The sequence below is a fragment of the Protopterus annectens genome, chromosome 1.part1 (assembly GCF_019279795.1).
Source record: "Protopterus annectens isolate FY-2018-M chromosome 1.part1, PAN1.0, whole genome shotgun sequence".
Classification (NCBI taxonomy): Eukaryota; Metazoa; Chordata; order Ceratodontiformes; family Protopteridae; genus Protopterus; species Protopterus annectens.
In genome coordinates this window covers 597,871,081-597,892,405 of record NC_056726.1, presented here as the reverse complement: position 1 = coordinate 597,892,405, position 21,325 = coordinate 597,871,081, and the positions used below count along the sequence as shown (strand labels likewise).

The 21,325-nt window shown below is 44.8% G+C and overlaps 1 protein-coding gene across 1 annotated transcript in view; it reads right to left on the bottom strand.

Moving 5' to 3' along the window:
- SIPA1L2 (signal induced proliferation associated 1 like 2) overlaps positions 1–21,325 on the bottom strand; it is a 2,064,602-nt gene that overhangs the window by 803,389 nt on the left and 1,239,888 nt on the right. The window lies entirely within an intron of this gene.

The window sequence follows — 21,325 nt, the reverse complement described above, 5'->3', positions numbered from 1 at the left end:
TTTCAGTCTGCTGTCTGTGCTGGTAATGTGTCCCTGACTAACATAACAGAACATGTTACACTGTCTTTGCTTTACAGCTTTGAATGATGGCAAAACACTTCCAATTTTTCTTCTTCTGTAACTAGCAGTAAATGGAGTAGATACATCTCCATGCATTACAAAATTATAATTGGGTCTCCAATCATAACCCTTTATTATGTGTCCTAGTCATGGTTGCCAAGACTCGCCTCTCAAGCTTCACGCTCTAAATGAATTTCTTGGCATCCATATTTCAAACACATAATAAGCTGGTTATGATTGGCCACCTGCTCATAATCCTCTATGTTATATAGATTTATCCCTCTGGTTCTGTGGTGACTTTTCTAGTGATTATGGACAAGGGAGAAAAGAGTTTTTAAAAGTACTTGAAGTGCTGGCTAAAGATTCCCTCCCCAAGGATAAGGGTTATCTTCAGTTTTCTAAATAAATTTTAAGGGAGGACAGATTACTCCTAAGCGTTTTAAGTATGAAAGACTGGCAAAAGGAGCAATTTTATAGCTGTGATTAACTCCTAGGCAAAAAAAAAGATATTTAGTGTAGCTGTCCCTTTAAGATATTTGCCTCTCACAATCTTATTTTCCCTTCTTAGAAGACATAAATAAGGTTAACATTTGGGATACTTATCTACGCAATGCAAGTAAAACTGGCAACAATCATATGTCTTGACAGGCTGACAAGGCAACAGGTTCAGTGTTCGGACTATGGGTGAGAAAGTTCAGACGTGCTTTGGGCCCATATGACCTTTATGTACCTTGCAGCCATGTCATGCTTAGGTCATATGTCAGATGTATGGCACAAGAGGAAGATGCCAAGGTTTGGTATCCTGACTGGATGCCGGTTAGGAAAAGCATGGTACACTCACAGCTGCAATTTGTAAGTTAAGCATCGCTAAGGACCAGCAGGCTTACATTTTATGTTTCTTTATTTCTTTTTATAGTGGCCATTTCTCCCTTCTGCCCACTTAAATTTTCCTGGTCAGTGACAGTAAGCTCAACTCTTTCAAGGGCAGTTTCTGTTGTGACATGAGATTGAGTATGAATAAGAAGTTATGTACTCACCATAACATTCCATGTGAGTTGTTCATCTCACCTTCATTCTTGACTGATGGCTTCAGAGCCGATCCCTCGGCTCTGGTACGGCCACATACAAAGCTCGAGGCCAAGCCCCTATCCCATAATGCACTGTGAATTACCTCAGATCTGTTTTGCTGCGTGTACTATAACCATATACAATAGCTATTCCCTTATAGAAGGGAAGAAAATTTTGAGCAACCAGGATGAAACCAACATCTAGGTCAACTATCAGCCAAGAAGGGAGGGAGGCGAGATGAAGAATTCACATGGAACGTTATGGAGAGTACATAAATTCTTAATGTGAAGTTGTTCAATCTCGCCATTCATTCTTGACTGATGGGTAGCGTCCCAAGCACCATCAACCTCGGGTGGCTCACGGGAGTACAATTTTCAGGACCGTGGACCCAAAAGAAGCCATGTCCCTGAAGGCCTTATCAACCATTTAGACAGAGTTGTTTTAGCCACTGGTCTACCTTTCCTGGATTCAGAGAATGAAACAAAAAGCTGGTCTGATTTCCTGAAATCTTTTGTTCTATCCAAATAAAATCTGAGCTGTCTGTGATCATCAAGGTGGTGCAGCATATACTCTAACTTGTTGGAAAGATTAGGGAAGAAAACTGGTAACTCAATAACTTGGTTAATATTGGTTTCTGAACAAACTTTGGGCAAAAAAGAAGGATGTGTCCAAAGTGATACCATGTCAGCATGAAAAATCAAATAAGGAGGGCTGAGAGATAAAGCCTAAAGCTCTGACACTCTGCAGGCAGAAGTAATAGCTACCAGAAAAATGGTTTTCCACAACAAATATTTGAGGTCACAAAATGATGCTGGTTCAAACAGAGGGAGAATTATATGTGAAAGCATAAAATGTAGATTCCATGGAGAATAGGGAGTTTTCACAGGTGGTCTCATATGAAATGTCCCCTTGAGAAAGGCGTTGGATAACTTGTGGGACATGACATTTAAACAGTCAACCTCAAGATGAAAATTAGAAATAGCAGCCAACTGAACCCGAACTGTTGCTGTTGCCGCTCTTTTGTTAAAGATCATAGTCGAGAATTCTAGTATGAATGTCGTGGAGGCTTGGTAAGGATCAATATTATTTTTAGAGGCCCACATGGAAAATCTCTTCCACTTACTAAGATATAACTTTCTAGTGGAGGGCTTATGAAAAGACAAAAGGATCTGTTTTGTCCCGCTGGAAAGGTTATGAAGCCTGGCTATGAGGGGAACTGGAGCAGCCAAGCTGTCAGCTTCAGTGACTGCAGAGAGGGATGAAGGTCCCCTGACGGGTGTGTCAGGAGGTCTGGAAGTGGGTCCAGAAGCCAGAGATCCTCCAAGAGATGAGGTTGAAGGAATGGGAACCAAATCTGCTGAGGCCAATGAATGATGGTCTTTCCCAGGGATTTTGCTTTCTGTAGAACCTTTGACATCAATGGTATTGTTGGAAATGCATAGGGGAGACCAGGGGGCCAATCGTGTACGAGCGCGTCCCTCGGGGCTTCTCCTGGAAGGGGAATCTGGGCAAAGTAGCTTCTGCATTTTGTGTTGATGTGACTGGCAAACAAGTCGCAGCAAGGCTGGCCCCATTTGCGGAAAATCCTGTCCGCAATCTCTTTCTTGAGGGACACCTCATGTGGCAACAAGATTGCCCTGCTTAGTTTGTCTGCTATCACGTTGGATCTCCGCGGGATGTGCGTTGCCAACAAAAAGCACTGGGAGGACAAAGCCCACTGACAAACTCTGAGGGCTTCTCGGCAAATGGGGTAGGATCTGGTTCCCCCTTGTTTGTTCAGATACCAGACTACTGACATATTGTCTGTCTGAATTGCAATCATTCCTAGAGGAAGAGTCCTGGAAATACTGCAATGCCAAAAGTACTGCTCTCATCTCCAGCATATTGATATGCAAATGTGACTCCTGATCACTCCATGTGCCTTGGGCAGTCTTTCCCTGAAAATGCCCCCCCATCAAGGAAACATCCGTGGTTACAATGGTTACTGGAGGGGGTAGAACAAAGGGATGTCCTATGGTGACATGAAGAGATGTCAACCACCACTGGAGGTCTTTCTTGCAAGAGCTTGTAATCAATATTGTGTGGTCTATGGGTAGTTCCTGGTAAAACCATTGAGTGAAGAACAGCCATTTAAGGATCCGCATATGCATTCTTGCTAATGGTATGGCTAGGATTGCCGCTGCCATCATACCCAACAATTTCAGAACTTCTGAAGCTGGTGCTCTGTCTTTTGATACCAATGTGCTGACATGCTGACGAAGAAGATATACTCTTTCCACTGGCAGCCTTAGAATGGTGGTTGAGGTGTCTAGCTCTGCCCCGATAAAAGCTATATGCTGCGATGGCGACAAGGCAGACTTTTCTGACTTGACTATAATGCCTAGATGATTACATAGTGACAGAGTGTACTCCCTTGCCTGAATAAGTTAATGTCTGGTGGTGGCGGTAAGGAGCCAATCGTCTAAGTATGGAAACACCTGGAATTCTAGACGCCTCAGGTGAGCCGTGAACACACTGGGGGCTGTAGTGAGACCAAAGGGCAGGGCTTGAAACTGATAATGATTGGCTCCCAGCCAGAAACGCAGGTGATCTCTAGATGGCCTGGCCATCTTTATGTGGTAGTACCCATCCTTGAGATCTATCTAGCACATCCAATGTTCCCTGCAACTGGGTGGAATGCCCGGGATTCTCCTTACGGCCGGAGGGGGTGTGGCGAATGGTATGAAGTACCCTCTGGAAATTATACTTTATACCCAGCTGTCTTTTGCTATTTTTAGCCAGGTGTCTGGGTACAAAGATAAGCGACCCCCGACTGCCTCCACAGCAGGACGGTCGGGCCTCCCTTCAGGAGCGGTGGTAGGGTTGCACAGAGAAGGGATCTCTGTCACCCTGGTGTGACAGACCCCCTCTGCCGCGAGGGCAGCGTCTTCCATTATTACCCCCTCCTCTGCTCATGGAGGGGGGTTCACCACATGTGTCATGAAAGGCTCCTTGGGCTTTCCGAAACCACATTTTCTCTCCTCTTTGAGCTTTGGGATAAGGTCGGGTAAGGGTGGAAAAATGGACTCTGATGGCAGACAAAGTCTTTCCTTCCTGTTCACACCTGGTCAAGGTTTCCATCACTTTTGGCCCAAAAATGGATGAGCCATCAAAGGGAGCATTCACGAAGGATGACTTGAAGGGCTCCACAAAGGAACACAAGGACATCCAGGAATGTCTTCTAAGAGCGATTCCTGTACATGCTGCCCTACTCGTTCCATCAGCTGCATAGGATATGAGACTCATGGATGAGCTGACAAATAGAATTTAGGGTAGAAAGCTGGGCAGCAACTTTATCAGAGGCTCCTGCAGCTACTGTACCCTGAAGAGTATCTCCCAACTCCTTAAGGGGATCTCTTTGCAACCTAGTAAAATGGGTTCAGTAGTTCAGTGAACGGCGAGCAAAAGTCGCTGAACTGAACATGTGTTTCCCATATTTATCCTTCATCATAGACTCTCTATTAGGAGGATGGATAGACGAGGAAGTCTCGGACATTTCCTTTTTGGTGGCCGCCACCACCATGGCATCACCAGGAACTTCTTTGGCTAAGAATGTTTTGTCTAGTGGGGCTGATATAAATTTGTTAGGCCTCCTAGGGACAGGCTCGGTAGAATCCGGTGACTCCCACGACCTTCGAGAAACCAACTGCATAAATTCATCGAAGGGTGGAGACACCCAAGAGGTGGAGGGTTGAGACTCTAAAGCTTTCCGGAGAACTGACTCATCCTCAAGTAGGGTTTTTGGGCTACCAATCACCCTTCTGCCTAAGGATCTCAAGTATCTCAGCAAAGGAGATATCCTCAGAGTGGGACTGTGGGGACCATTCTGACTCATCCAAGTCAGTAGCAGATGTTAAAGACTCCTGTGGGGAGTCCAAGTGTCTCGTGGGGAGTCCAAGTGTCTCCTCTTGCACAATCTCTTCCTAGGAGCCTCGTCTGTGGGGGCTTCTGGAGAGGTCTCGGAAGAGCAGGGGCCACCCTGTGGGGTTACCTGGGGCTCTACGCATAGCCTGGATCATTGAAGCAAAAGCAGACACAGGCACTTTTGGGGATGAAGAAGCAAGGCCTGAAGTCGAGGACGTCTTGGGAGACAACACTCTCCTCATGACATCGAAGGCACCACTGCTTCGATGGGAAGGAGTCAACGGATCCGAGGGAACCATCAAACCCCCCCCCCCGCACCGAGGCAGTGGGCTCAGAGTCGGAGGTGGGAGCCGAGCTCATCCGAGCAGAAGCCCCGAGAGGGAGAGTCAGCACCGACAAGTCAGTCCAACTATCCTCTCCAGATCCCGGTCGGAGCGGAGGATGTCAGAGTGGATGGAGCTGAGGACACTGGAAAGGTCTCGATTCCAAAGGCTCCATGATCACCAGGTCTGATTCTTCTGGCTCCGAAGGGCTGGTATGGCTTGGAGGAGGAGTAGACAAAGCAGGTGTAGTGGTCTTTGGCTCTGAAGCCGCTTGGGTCAGAGCCAACAACAATTTAGCAAGGCCTGGTGCCCGCAGAAGCTTCTGCACCAATTGATCCATATCCAAATCTGAAAGGTTGACAAGACTACCTAGATGAATGCACCGATGGTGCCGACTGGAGTAATGGTGACAGAGGCACTTCGGATACTGGCTCCAATGCTGTGGGCTGGCTCGAAGCCTGTGGAGCCGAAGTCGCAGAGTCACCAGATTTTTTTGAATGCTTGGAGTCCTTAGATTCAACAGATGACTTAGAGGACTTAGAAGATTTGCTTGCAACATCCTGGTCACTCAATGCCTCTTGAAAGGGGTGTTTTAACATGCCCCTGTCCATTAATTTCCTTTTCCTCTGTAACAGAACCCTGGATGAAAAGGAATGGCAGACAGCACAAAATTCTTGTAAGTGGACAGCCCCTAAACAATATACACAGATAACATGCTCATCAGTTACTGACATTTTTTGATTACAGTCCGGACATTTTTTTAAAACTGGACTTGGGATGTTTGTCCTTATCATCCGCCATGATACTACTTTAATGCACGCAGATCAAATATTAGTGAAGATAATAGGCTCTAAACAGACACACACACAGACACACACAGACACACACAGACACACACAGACACACACAGACACACACACTCACACAGACACAGACACTCACACAGACACAGACACTCACACAGACACAGACACTCACACACACACACACACACACACACACACACAAGCCTGATATAAAGTATCCAAAAAACTCTATGCAAGTAAAAATATAACTACTAGAATAGGCTATTTAAACACACACACACACACACACTACCCAAAGATAACTAGGCCAAAACAAACAGGCCAAATATTAAGAGAGTAAATATTTAAGAACACACGGGAAAGGGAACTGCAAGGAAGCTATAAGAGCTAACTATCCTACATAAAAAAAAATTACTAAAGTTATACAATAAACTGCTATACAGAATATTTTTAAAGTTTACTGGCCCAAGCTTTCACTGGGACCGCTGATCAGATGCAGCGGCAAACTAGATCTGAGGTAATTCACAGTGCATCATGGGATAGTGGCTTGGTCTCGAGCTACTGGAAGACCTCGAGCTTTGCATGTGGTCATACCGGAGCAGAGGGATCGGCCCCGAACCCATCAGTTAAGAATGGATGGCAAGACTGAACAACTTCACATTATTGGTTTGACATACTATACGGCCTTCTCCTACTCCTCCAGTTTCTTGAACATGTCTCCAGCAGGGACCCAAAGTGCAAAACTTGTCTAAGGGGGCAGTAAGGATCTGCTCTTTGACATACTCAAAGGAACTGAATCCTCAGCTAGACAAGTCTTCAACTCATAGCAGCGGCCCTTAAAGCTGCACTACCAGCATCATATTCGCTGTTTAATGGCATGTTTACTAACCTGTGGAATTAACTGTGCTAGTTCAGACCTCTGACTTCTTAACTGTGTCCTCAACTAGTTGAGGAGCTCATCTTAAATATCAAGCAAGTCTGACAATTTAAAAAAGCCCTGAATGTTGGAGTTGCTGGTGTATAAACTTTCTTCCCAAATTGATCTAGCATTCTTGGTCATTGGGAAGTATGTCAGGGAATGAATCTACTTTTGATCCCTTTTTTGGATCCAGGTATACCACTGCTGGATCTGCTTGCAAGAATTTTTACACAGGCACTTGCTCAAATCTTGGATCCTATGAAAGCAGTCATGCTTCCTGGGGGACAGAAGACTGGGAGTCTGGCTGCACAGATGTAGCTAGAAAAGCATCATCTAATGACTCAAACTAGGAAACAGCCACAGGCTTAGGGGCATCCAAACCAAGAAGGTCAAAACAGTGTTTCTGAGTAACAGAGGTCTAATCTGCTTTGCAACTAAGTGATCCTTCATCCTGCACAAGGTTATCCCTAAATGAAGTCCTTCTTCTGAAGAAGCAGAAGACGGTGTTTTCTCTCACAGAAGACATCTGGAAAGTGTACATGCTAACATAAGAGAATCTCAGAATCAAAAAATTTTGACTTCATAGTGGAAGAGGGTTCCCTTTTGGTGGTGGTGGTGGGGGGGTATCACAACAAGTCCAGTGGAGGTTGCAAACTCTGGATGAAAAGCATAAAGTTCTTGGCCAACAGTAACAAGTTCTATATGGTGGCCTGGAAGGGAACAGAGGGAAATATGAGGACTCACTAACTGTCTAAGGTGTAGGCAATGGCAAGAAAGACATCTGACTAAACACTATGTATAGATATTTGTGGGTCGTCTTAGTGGGGGTGACCACCACAGAGGTTTGTATACATGGACGAACATCTCTGATTTCTGCTTTATGACTACAGGCATCCTCACAAACAAGGACGGAGACAGCTCTGTCCTCAACCTTTATGACTACAACTGGAAATGGTAGTCTGCTGCCAGCAAAAGGGTGATGGACAGTAACTTACAAGAGCATTTTGGCTCAGGAGACATGCTATTTTTTGACAGCAAGGCAATCACTGGAAGGCCAATGTCAGAGGCCTGAGATAGCCCAGACATTTGGGTTGGAGGTAGCAAAAGACCCTCTTTTTGGCCCAGTGGCCTCAAGCCTAGGAGGGCCCACAGGGACCCATGTCCCTCTGTGTTCCCTCTCTTTCAGATATTTCACTATGGACTTTCTATTTTGGCTGGATGTCTACTACAGGCAAAGAAATAGCAGTCATACATGACAGGCCTTATACCTTGTACTGTTCAAACAGCTCTGAAAAGAATGCTCCCTTCACCTTAATAATCCATCACAATCACTAAGCTGGCAACATCATATTCTGACTCCAAGAAAAAAAAAAAGGAAGGAAAAACATTGAGAGTGTTAACTGTTATAAATAATCTGCTGCACAGACACATTAATTTCTTCTGGGTTGGACATACTGTAAATTTATGCTAGTCATCCATCCTAACAAACCAAGCAATAAGCAATTTAAAACAACAAATACAAAAAGAAAAGCATTTCTGAACAATATAGTTATCTGCCAATTCTGGACGGACAGGCTGGCCTGCCAGAATGACACTGCTACAAATAAAAGCTTCGGGGACTGTAATGAGTAAAAATTAAAGCTGATGCTGGTTCATACCCTCTTTATATTGGAAGCATGTTGATGTTCTATGGATGCAGGTATCCCCCAAGATAGATGGTTGCAAAGCTCTACAAACCAGGCTTTATGTGACAGAAGTTCTAGTGGTCATTAGTATGGCAACAGTTAACAACATGATGAACATCTTGAATTTCTGAGACTTTAGTCACTTTATAATAAAAACAGCTATAAAGAAGCTGTATGAGTGGTTGGAATCAACAGAAAATTAGGAAGCGAGGCTGAAACTGAATCACTAATTTTAGGGATATGGAAAATGAAGACTTAGCCGCTTATTATTGCTTCTAGTTCCACAGCATTACTGACTGCATACATTAACATAAAACTCAGAATATTACAACAGATGTCCCAGTAAACCACGGCAGTTGATATACTAATTACTAGTATCAAAAATGATATGATGTTGCATGGTATCTTCAGTTAAACAGCTGTATGATACACTTTGTTGAAACATATCCCTAGTAGTAATAACAGGAGGGGCAGCAATACAAAGAACAGCTCTGGGGCAGGCATTAAATCACCACGCCACTAATGTGGAAACTAGCATCGCAGGTGAACAGGAGTGTGCACTTGCAAAGGGAGGACATTGTGGCTCTTGCAGAGACACAAGTTGCGCACTCCTTGCCCGGTGGGAGAGATTAAATCCTATGCTATATGCCCTCATTGCTGGGATGGTGGCCAAGGTATATGGCACCCTCATTGCTGGCTGAAAGATGGCCCCATGGACGGCTCTCAACTTTGTGTGGAGGATACCCAGTACAGGGGAAGGAATGGACTCATGTTCCTTTGGGGAAGCTTACCTCTCATCTGTACTGAATTCCTCTGTATTTACCAGTTTTGAGGGCAAAATAATGCGGTGCCACGAATTTCCAAGTGGCCCCTTCAATTCCCAGACTTTTTAAAAATTTTTATTTAGAATTGTAATGATTTCTTGTAGCTCCAAAACTGCAGGGTTCTCATTCAGTGATGGAAACATAACTCATTGCCTTAATAGAACCACAGCAAATACCAATAGTTCCAAATCTGGCACACAACAAAGTAAATGTGCTCCAGGACCTCTCCCTTCAACTGTAGAGATCAGAATGACTTGACATAATTGGGAAGCACGAACTAAAATACAAACAGCGTTAAACCACAGTAAAAACCACTACATATACAGCACAATATATAACAACTTCACGACAACAGCCTTTTATAAACATGAAGAGGAGGCAGTCCCAATTGTAGAGTATGTTCCGTGACAGTCTCCTTCTCTTAATACTCTCATGCACCTCCTTTAAAGCCTAGCCATCACAGTTTGTGAAAAGTTAGACCCCCAAGCCAAAAGAAAAATGCTGAACATGGCAATGCGCTGTGCAAACTTTTCAGTCATGGGTCTACCTGTCTGAAAACAAATCTTTTCTTACTGTTCAAAAGTACATTATTATGTATGTTAACTTAAGTAGGGTATCACATCTCTCGCTCTACTCTCAGACATTCATTATACATTTAAAAACTTCAGAAATAGTGATAATGTGCTTCTAAGGGGAAAAAAATCAAATCATAACAAACCAAACATTACAAAAGGTGACAGAAATACAAGTCTCATCTTACACACTGGAAGTCTGCATTTTTTAATAAAAAGCCTTGTACTCCTCGCTGCGTAAATGAAACGTGAGACATGGCAAATGAGAAGTTATGTACCTACCCATAACGTTCCATGTTAGTTGTCTTCTCTCGCCTTCTTTCTTGCTTGATGGGTTCGGAGCCGATCCTCGGCTCCAACTCGGCACTTTGCTAAGCTCGAGAGTCACTTTTACCAGCTCGAGGCAGCCCCATATCCCATGATGCAAGGCGGTAAGTACCCAGATCTCGTTTGTTACCTATAGGCAATAACACCTAGCACAAAAAACTTCTCAGAAGGAAAGAAAGGCAAAAAGCCTGAAGGATGGGCTATAAGGTAGACCAGAACTAGCTGGTCTTAAGAAGCATTCTTCCATATAGGGATAAAAAGGTCTGTCCAGGCCAGGGGGCAGGAGGGAGGGTCGCAAGAAAGAAGGCGAGAGAAGACAACTAACATGGAACGTTACGGTAGGTACATAACTTCTCAATGTTAAGTTGTCAATCTCGCCTTCATTCTTGCTTGATGGGACCGCGTCCCTAGCACCTCTATCCTGGCTGGCTCAATGGAACAGACTCTTGAGAACTGTAGAGCCAAAACTGGCTCTATCCCTGGAGGCCAAATCCAATTTGTAATGAGAAACAAAGGTATGAGGAGTGGCCCAAGTGGCTGCTGCACAAATAGTGTCTAATGGAAGTCTAGCCTGAAAAGCTGTGGAAGTGGCTAAGCTTCTGGTTGAATGCGCTTTAGGTTTTGAGCACAGCTGATTTCCCCTGAGCTGATAGATTTCAGAGATGATGGAAGAAAAGCATCTAGATAAGGTCCCTTTGGAGACAGGAAGGCCTTTCTTGTTATCAGCATAAGAAAGAAAGAGCTGATCGGATTTCCTGAATTGTTTTGTTCTGTCCAAATAATATCTGAGTTGGCGGTGAACATCAAGATAATGTAATTTGTGTTCCGATCTGTTTGAGTAATTAGGGAAAAATACAGGGAGGTCAATAGATTGATTCAAATTATTTTTCAAGGCCACCTTAGGCAAAAAGGTTGGATTAGTTCTCAAGGATACCCTGTCTTTGTGGAAGACCAAATAAGGGGGATGAACAGAGAGAGCATGAAGTTCTGACACTCTCCTTGCCGAGGTAATAGCAACAAGGAAGAGTGTTTTCCATGAAAGAAATTTCAGGGAACATGAAACAGCTGGCTCGAAGGGAGGAAGAATTAAGGATGTCAGCACTAGATTTAGGTCCCATTGAGGAGGAGGACTCCTGACTGGAGGTTTCAGGAGAAAAATTCCTTTTAGAAAGGCTCTACAAAGCCTGTGGGACATAATTTTGTGATCTGCAAACCCGACATGAAAGTTCGAGATAGCAGCCAACTGAACTTTGACCGTGGAAGATTTCCGCTAAGAAATCCAAAACTGCTTAAACAGGGGCAGTAAAAGGATCTATATTTTTAGCTTTTGCCCAACAAGAGAAGCGTTTCCACTTGCTGGTATAAATCCTTCTAGTAGAGGATTTAAGGGAAGCCACTATGATATCCCTAACAGGATTAGAGATCATAGGAAGCCTGGCTAAGGAAGGAAGTGGAGCAACCACGCTGTGAGGTTGAGAGAAGGAATAGACCGATGCAGCTGACCCGATTGGTGAATCAGAAGGTCTGGCACTGGGTCCAGATGCCACGGCTGCACCAAAAGGTGACGATGGAGGAACGGAAACCAAATTTGTCTAGGCCAATAGGGAGCAATGAGAATCATTTTGGCTCTCAAAACAGTGGCTTTCTGGAGTACTTGTGGAATCAACGGGAAAGGAGGAAAGGCATAAAGAAGTCCCTGGGGCCAATCCTGGGTTAGAGCGTCTCTGGGGGGGTGGCCTGGCAGTGGGAAGAGAGAAAAGAAGTCTGGGCATTTGCTGTTTTGGGGAGTAGCAAAAAGATCGCAACATGGGCGGCCCCATTCTAGAAAAATCTCCTCCACTATAGATTGTTTGAGAGACCACTCGTGAGGCATGAGAATAGCTCTGCTCAATCTGTCCGCTAGAATGTTGGTTTTCCCAGGGATATGCGTTGCTACCAGAAACCGATGAGAGGAGATCGCCCATTGCCAAAGTCTGAGAGCTTCTCGACACAAGGGGTAGGACTTGGTTCCGCCCTGTTTGTTGATATACCATACTACAGACATGTTGTCTGTGTGAATTGAAATTGTTCCCAAGGGAAGAAAGTCGTTGAGGGCTTGCAACGTTAAAAGCACTGCTCTCATCTCTAGGACATTTATGTGCAGGTGGTATTCGAACGGTTGCCATGTCCCATGAACCATCCTGCCCTGATAATGACCCCCCCACCCGATCAGGGAGGCGTCCGTAGTGACTGTGGCTACCGGGGCCGGGGATACAAAGGGTCTGCCTTGATGAATCTGGGGAGAAGAAATCCACCATGATAGATGATTCTTGCAAATTTGTGTTACCAGGATTTGGTGACGCATGGGAAGTTGTTGGTAAGACCACTGGGTGAACAACATCCATTGAAGACGACGCATGTAGAAGCGGGCCAGGGGAAGAAGGGTAATAGCCGCAGCCATGAGGCCCAACACCTTCAGAACCATTCTGGCTTGCACCTTTTTGCTGGCAAGGATGATCCTCACGTGACTTTGGATATCTGAGATTCTTTGGTCTGTGAGGGTTGCTGACATCCGAACAGTGTTTAAGTTTAGCCTATGAAAGTAATAGACTGGCAGGGCAATAAGGAGGATTTTTCGTAGTTGATCGAAATTCCTAATTGAGTGCAGAGATTTAGGGTGTAATCCCTGGCTTGAAGAAGTTGATGCCTGGTGGTGGCTGAAAGGAGCCAGTCGTCGAGATACGGAAACACCTGGAATCCTTGACGTCTCAGGTGAGCCGTGACCACTGCCATACATTTGGTGAACACTCTGTGGGGCTGTAGTGAGACCAAAGGGCAGGGCTCTGAATTGAAAATGACTGGACCCCAGCCGAAAGCGGAGAAACCTTCTGGAGCGTCTGTGAATTTTTATGTGATAGTACGCGTCCTGAAGATCTATTGAGCACATCCAGTTGTCCTTTTCTAGGAAGGGCAAAATTGATTGAAGTGTGACCATTCGAAATCTTGTCTTTCTCACAGACTTGTTGAGTCTGCTGAGATCCAATATTGGTCTCCAGTCTCCCGTCTTTTTGGGGACCAAAAAAAATCTTGAGTAGATTCCGGGCTCTGAATGGTCTGTTGTAACTGGCTGAATGGCTCTTTTTTGTACAAGCTTTGATACTTCTAACTCTGCAATTTCCCTTAGACCGGGTGGCACATCTGGAAGGGAATTTTTGTGAGTGAAAGGACTTTCCTCGAAAGGAATCTTGTAACCCTCGGATATGATCGACTGTACCCATCTGTCTTGAGAGAGGGAACGCCAGGGTTCTGGGTACAGCGATAGTCTTCCCCCAACTGCCTCCAAGGAAGGACAGTCGGGCAACACCTCAGGGATGCTGGAAGGGCTTGTCAGAGAGAGGCTCTCTGCTTCCCTGGTTTTGTGGACCCCCTCTGCCTCTAGAGCGGCGTCTGTTATTATTACCCCCTCTGCCTCTAGGGGTAAACTGACCACATGTATCCGGTGTGACTCCTTGGGATTTACGGAACCACATTTTTCCGCCCTTCTGACCTTTGGGGTAAGGTCTAGATGGGGTAGAAAAACGGACCCCTACGGCAGAAAGAGTCTTGCCGTCCTGCTCACACCTGGTCAATGTATCCTTCACTTGAGGGCCAAACAATGCTGACCCATCAAAGGGAGAGTTTGTGAAGGATGCCTTAAAGGGATCTGCAAAATTACAGAGCCGCATCCAGGATTGACGTCTAAGAGCCGCTCCTGTACCTGCGGCTCTACTCGCTCCATCTGCTGCATACGAGATCAGCCGCATGGAGGAGTTTGCTATAGAATTAAGGATTCCAAGCTGAGAAGCAATTTTGTCCTGAGCCCCTGGAGCTGTAGGATCCTGTACTACTTCACCTAGTTCTTTTAGGATGTCCCTTTGGAGTCTGGTGAAGTGACATAAATAATTCAGCGACCGCATGGCAAAGGTCGCTGAGGAAAACATCCGCTTACCATACCTGTCCATGGTCCTAGAATCCTTGTTAGGAGGATGGACTGGTACAGAAGGATCTGCAAGTTCCTTCTTAGTGGCGGCCCCACCACCATGGCATCAACAGGGACACCTTTTGTAAGGAATTGTTTTTCAGAAGGGGCTGGAATAAATTTAGACGGCCTCCTAGGAACTGGCTCTACAGAATCAGGAGCAGCCCAAGCCTTCCGAGCAATAACCTCCATCAGGGGGTCGAAAGGAGGAGACACCCAGGAGGTGGAGGGTCGAGATCCAAACACCTCTAGGTATACCGACTCATCCTCGGAGGGATTGATGGAGGGCCAGTTTCCCCTCTGCTTTAGGAGTTCTAGGATGTCTGAAAAGGAGACATCCTCAGAGGGGGATCTTGGGGACCCCTCCAACTCATCTAAGTCGGTATCTGAGGTGGTAGACTCACGGGAGTCCAGGTGCTTCCTCTTACAAGTCCTCTTGCGAGGAGGATCTCCTGACGGGTCAGGAGAATCCTCGGAAGAGGGGGTTCTTCCCAATGGGGAAACCTGAGGCGGTGGATCTCTCGGTCCGGGAGCAAGAGTGTGGGAAGAGATATCGACAGGCACCGTAGAGGGAGGAGCTAAGGGAATAGACTGCTGACTGAGCCCAGTGGACAGCACACTCTTCATCACCTCAAAGGCTCCCCTCCCTGGAAGATCCGAGAGAACCCGTTCCGAAGAAACAGGGACTCCCGGGCCCACCGAAAGGGAAGGCTCCGAGGCAGATGTCGGAGCCGAGCTCACCAAGGCCGAGGCTCCAAGGGGAAGAGCGGGGTCGGACAAGGGTCCGATGCCACTCACCCCCTCGGAGGAGACCAGGGAAGCCCGGCCACCGAATCCCTCCAAGGAAGGTCTTGAGGAGGAGATAAGAGTAGATGCTGAAGGTGCAGAAGGGGGGAGGATCTGTCCTTCAGCCATAGCCGTAACTATTCCCGTAGACTCCAGCTCCAAACTCTGAGGCAGAGTCGAAGGAGGAACTTGAAGAGGGTGTGGACTAATAGTCGTCTGTTGAGACGGACTATGCAGCATCTGGGCCAGTGCCTGCGATTTTAACAATCTACTTACCACCCTCTCTAAATCAAGGTCTGATAACCTGGATGACCTCGATGATCGGCTCCGATGGCTCCGCTCCGAAAGGAGAGGTGAGGCCGGACCCGACAGTATCGGTTCCAAGGAAGGGGACCTGGACCTCTTCCTCGAAGGGACCATCGGAGCCGAAGAAACTACAGATCCAGACGGAGCCGATTCGGCTCCGAATGAAAGTTTCGATGCATCGGCTCCAGCCGGAGCCGATACAGACATAGCAGTAATGGTGTCGGAGCCGGTCGGCGCCGACACCGAAGCCTGAGCCACATGATGGTCGGAGCCAGTCGGAGCCGACACCAAGGTGACCATTACAGTATTGGCATTGATAGCCATTGGTGCCGAAGATTTTGGCAAGATAGGATCGGCTCCAGCCGGAGCCGATTTCGACTCCAAAGGAGTCTGAGCCGAGGCCGCAGGCTTAGAAACAGAAGCCTGGGCCTTGGTAGACTTAGAAGTCTTGCTCGGAGCCGATTTGGCTGGAGAGCCCTCCGGTTTAAGGAGACCCCTTAAAATCAACTTATTTCTCCTCTCCTGCAGGACTCTCTGGCTAAAGGAGTGACAAATTGCACAGGAGTCCTGCAGGTGGAGAGGTCCCAGGCAGTATAAGCAAGAAGTGTGACCGTCTGTCAGAGACATCTTCTGACAGCACGAGTCACACTTCTTGAAGCCTGAGACCCTTTGCTCTTTGGACATGGTTGTACACAAAACAGTACACACACACAGTCCCAATCAGACAACTAAAGATTAAAGAATAAACAATAATTAACCTCTCACACACACACCCTAACAGGGGGGGGATGGGAGGGAATAAAGGCCTGACTAAAAAGAAGGGGAAGGAAAAATAAAGTTAGTCAGAAAAGGGCTTACAATTAAGTAAAAAGGAAAGGATTCTATAGAAAAGTGGTTATTATTAAATTTTGGGGCAACTAGAAGTTTAAATCTAAACACTTACCAGGAGCTGGCAAAAGGAGGACCTCATCAGCTAAACGGCAAACGAGATCTGGGTACTTACCGCCTTGCATCATGGGATATGGGGCTGCCTCGAGCTGGTAAAAGTGACTCTCGAGCTTAGCAAAGTGCCGAGTCGGAGCTGAGGATTGGCTCCGAACCCATCAAGCAAGAATGAAGGCGAGATTGACAACTTAACATCAGGAGTTATAGGAGTTACGTTAGCATGAGCTTTCCAATATGAAGTCTATGGTGACTTGCCAGAAAACCACAAATTTTATGACGAACAGAGCAAAAATATGAGGCAGAAATCTGGAAAAATATCCTAAAATCTGGAGAGTTGAGAGGTACACCTAGAAGCTTTTTAGCAACTGCTTCAGTTTTGTTACATTTATTAAAAGATGCAATATATTGCTTGGAATAAGGAAGTAATATATGGTAGTGCATATGTGTTCAAGGCAGCATAGTTATACCTGTCCGTCGCAAGCCCAAAATTTGTGCGTGTGAGGGGAGGGGATTAAATCAATCCAAACACTAGCCCTGCAGCTTAGCGGATAGCCACTAATGAACAGATATCTGAGTGGCTACTAGTTCAGCCAGTATGCATCTGGGGAGAGGAGTATACAGCATTGGACAAAATGTCTGAAGGCATCCATCCTGTAGCACGTCTGATAATCCTGAAGTCAATGGGAGGTATGTTTACTGTCGCACACTCACCCATAGCATACCTCTCAATCTCTGAGCAAGAAATATGGACAAAGCCAAAAATAATGGTGGCACAAAGGCCCAAAATAGTGACAGATTTTAAATATTGCTCCCATAAGCATAGATAGTTGCTAGAATAACAGGTTTTGCAATTATTATGTATTAATTCAAAAGTCTGCCATTATTTATCATTTACTGTTTTGAAACTTCACACTTATTAAAATGTTGGAAGGAATCCTGAACCAGACCCAGCTAATCAACAGGGGTGCAGGTTAGTTATTCTTCTGTTCATTCCATAATGCCTGACAGGGCATGCTGTTCTTTCTGTAACACGTGTGGGCTGCAGTAGCTAATGGATTTTGTTTCTTGTTAGTTACGTTCATGTTTTATTTGCAGTAATTGTAGTTTACTCTGCAGTTAAACTGTCCCAGGTGCAGGATAGATTCTTTATGGAAAACAAAAAGTAAGTGATTGAGTTAAACAGATATTTGTTGTGAATCATGATCATTGCGTCCTCCTGACTTGCAAATATGCTGGGTGGGTATTACAGTAGACACACTGGAAGTACGTTTTCTGTTTGGGAGTTAAGCGTGTTGTTGTTATATTTTGTTAAGAAAGTTCAGTGTGCCGTTACATTTTATATAATTATTTTTTTGTTTATGGTTATTACTACTACAGCATTTACTTTTGGTAAATGCACTTACTGTGGTCTCTGTACTGTGACCAATATACCATTATTTAAGAGAACGTGGGTTTGCACGAATTTTGCACATTTAACATTCACTCTGTGATTTATGTATAGATTACTGTCCAGTCTGATGCATTCTTTATGTCTCTATCATTCTGTGAGCGAATGCATAAGGAAGGTTTATGTGGTATTTATGTTGTTTGACTGAATGTACACTCAGAACCCGGATCTTGATACTCTGCTGTATTTCATGCTGATGTTTCACACTAGTGAATGCCTGTGTGAGTGTGACTTCAATATTCATGTTATTATCCCAAAGTCCTATTGGAGTGGGTGGGGTTACATTATCATGTATGCAAATTCTATGCTAATCAGTGTTATGATTTTTGGCCAGTTGTACCTACTTTTCACGGGCCTTTTTCCAGATTTTTCATGTTTCCAGGTTCAGAGGTATGTGGGGAAGGTTTGATGAGTAGCAGGCATAAGGGCAAACAAGACCTACTGAAAATAAAATCCTAGTAGTAGGATACTGAATTTTCTGCCATGCAGCCAATAACAACAAGGACTGCAAAATGCATTCTACCTGACAGGGCTACTGAAGGACAAATTCCTCTTTTACTGAAGTGATGAAAAACCTGGTGCTGACCTTTTCCAGCCATCACCCCATTGTGCTGCCCATCATACAGACAACAATATGGAAACTTTTCAGTTTTTTCCCTTATTTCTCCCTCTCTTTCCTATTCACTCCCTACATAATGACTCTCCTACCTGTACCCTTGCTGGTCCATTTGCTCCTCCAGATGAGGTGAGCTAGGCACATTCACTCTCTGGACAGGTGAACAGCCCATTCTCTCCCCATCCTGGATAAGAGCCTGAGTTGGCCAAACCCTGGGAAGCAAGAGTTGGAGGTTGGGCAGCAGGTCTGTCTGTAACTGTGCGGGCAAACCTGACTCCCTCCCCTTTTATGGTAATGAATTCTACGAATGCATGGATGTTACCTGTAGCACGCAAAAAGGCATATGTACTCACCATAATAGATGTGCAGTCAGAGTCCTGCTAAAGAAACCTACAGTGGAGCCCCATCACTACCAGGATAGGCATGCCCAACCTTTCCACAGTGGCTCCTATGGGCACCAAAGCCACTAATCAAACCTGGACTGTTTGTGTCACAGTCAGGGCTTTACTTCTCTACACCTGTGCAGCACACCTCCATTGGTGCTGATTACATTAGCAAAGGGAGTACAGTATAGAAGCCTGCTGTATGTGTGTGTGTGTGTGTGTGGGGGGGTGTCTGACACCACAGTACATCTGGTTTCAAATCACCACAAACTGTTGCTTTTTGGTCCAAAGCAGACTTTAAAAAAATGACCCAGATGCAAAAGTTCCTATGCTGAAAGCACTCGCTTTTAAAATTTCAGAATCACACACTAACACTTTCTGGCAAAGACCAATACAGTAAACATAAAAATATGAGCATATTAAAGCACAGACTGCAGCAAAAAGATAGGACAGCGCAGTGGTGCAGCGGTTAGCATTGTCGCTTCACAGCAAGAGATTCTCCGGCTCAATTCTCAACTGGGATGCCTTCTGTGTGGAATCTGCATGTCCTCCCTGCATTTGTGTGGGTTTCCTCCCATGTTACAAAGACATGTGTCTGCAGCAATTCTCCCCGGGCCTCCGCTGAAAACTGGCTCATTCCAAATCGGACTTTCCCGGTTAACAAATGTTAAATAAATAAATAAATAGTCATAACACAGGAAGAATTCATAGTTAAGCATTTCAATTTGGGGAGGACACTGGCTAAGGTCTGAAACCCACGTTCACATGGGCCCAACCAGGGAAAGATACTGCTTTGTAGGAGCAGGGGTTCCCTATGGACTGATATGTGGACAAACTGATACCCCAGTATATCTGCACTATCAATAAACTGCTCCATCATCCTAGAAGAATACTGTGGCTAGCCAGGAGAATAACTTTGCCAGCATGCAAATGTGATTTTCGAATGCACACTTGTTGACAAGGGTTAAATACCTTCGACCAAGTACAAATATAAAAACATAACCGTTCTTAAACTTATTCACATCTGGAACACTTGGAATACACTGGACAGTAAAAGTGTTCAGAAAATTTCATTTTTTTATCTACTTGGTAAAAGACACAGTGCTGGTCTTCAAGTTTTATTATTAAAAGAAAATATGTTAAAAAGATGCCGTCTCTAAAACTGACACAACCTTATAAAGTGGAACAATGGATTTTTTTTTTTAAAGTTCAAGTGCCAGTTGATATGACTTAGCAGTATGGGAACAGTCTCTTGACTTCACTTCACACATCAGGCTATGACATTTAAACATAGATTATGTAAATTAAGGTTGTGACACTTCAGCTCACACACTACTAAAATGTTAATTTTCATAGTCATTCCTAGAAAATCTTTATAAATGCAGCATTTTCAAACAATCATACTAATGTTTACAGAACCTGTTTCCACAAAACTTTTTTCCAGTATTGCTTCCCTATAATTTATACTGACATAAAAAATTTAACTGACAACTTAAGCTATCTCTTTTTCTCTGGTAGTTGAACACAAAGTGCTGATAACAGAAAGAAATTCACCTAACAGCCAAAAGGCCTAACATCTGTATCCCTGTTATAGCTGACCAGCCAAAAGCCACACTTTCCCCAAGACATTTAACGGAATCTTACAATGAACTGTTGTACTAAAGCAAAGGGATTCACAGTGTATGAAAAATAAAGATATACATTAAAAATGAATAGTCTATAGTTACCAATGTACAGAAAGGGTCATGTCCTGGGCATGGTAATATCCAACTGATCTCCTTTCGGGTTAATGCTCGTCTCCGGGTTATGTGTCTGTGATTAATGTGAGGAGGATCCTAAAGGAAGACAGGTTCTGCATTTTCTTTACAAATAGAAATTAGTTCCTGTACCTTGTCTCAATTGGGTTTCCAATATCAGATATACACTTGCAAAATCAGCTGATCTGAAAGAAGGCCCTCCTACAGAAGCTTGCTATTAAAGACGACTTCTAATATCCTCAGCATTGAAGAATTAAGAATTTTACCTAGCTCCTGCAGATGCATACCATGATACCACATGCCTTGACAGTAGGGTGAATTCATTCTCTGCACTCCCCAGTTTCTCCCTCCTGCATTAAATCAGCACACACTAATGTCACAGACAAATAAGAATATAACGCATACTTGTCCAAATTACAAACAAAAACTAATGACTATGCTGGCTGGAAATGAGGGGTGGCGTGGTAGGTTAATACGCACTCACGGCAGACGGCCCTCTCACAGTCCAACTGATATGGGGAACACTTATGCATTACATCTCACTTAAAATAATCTTGCAGTGGTTAACAGTTGTGAAAAATCCCAAGCAGTATAAATTAAA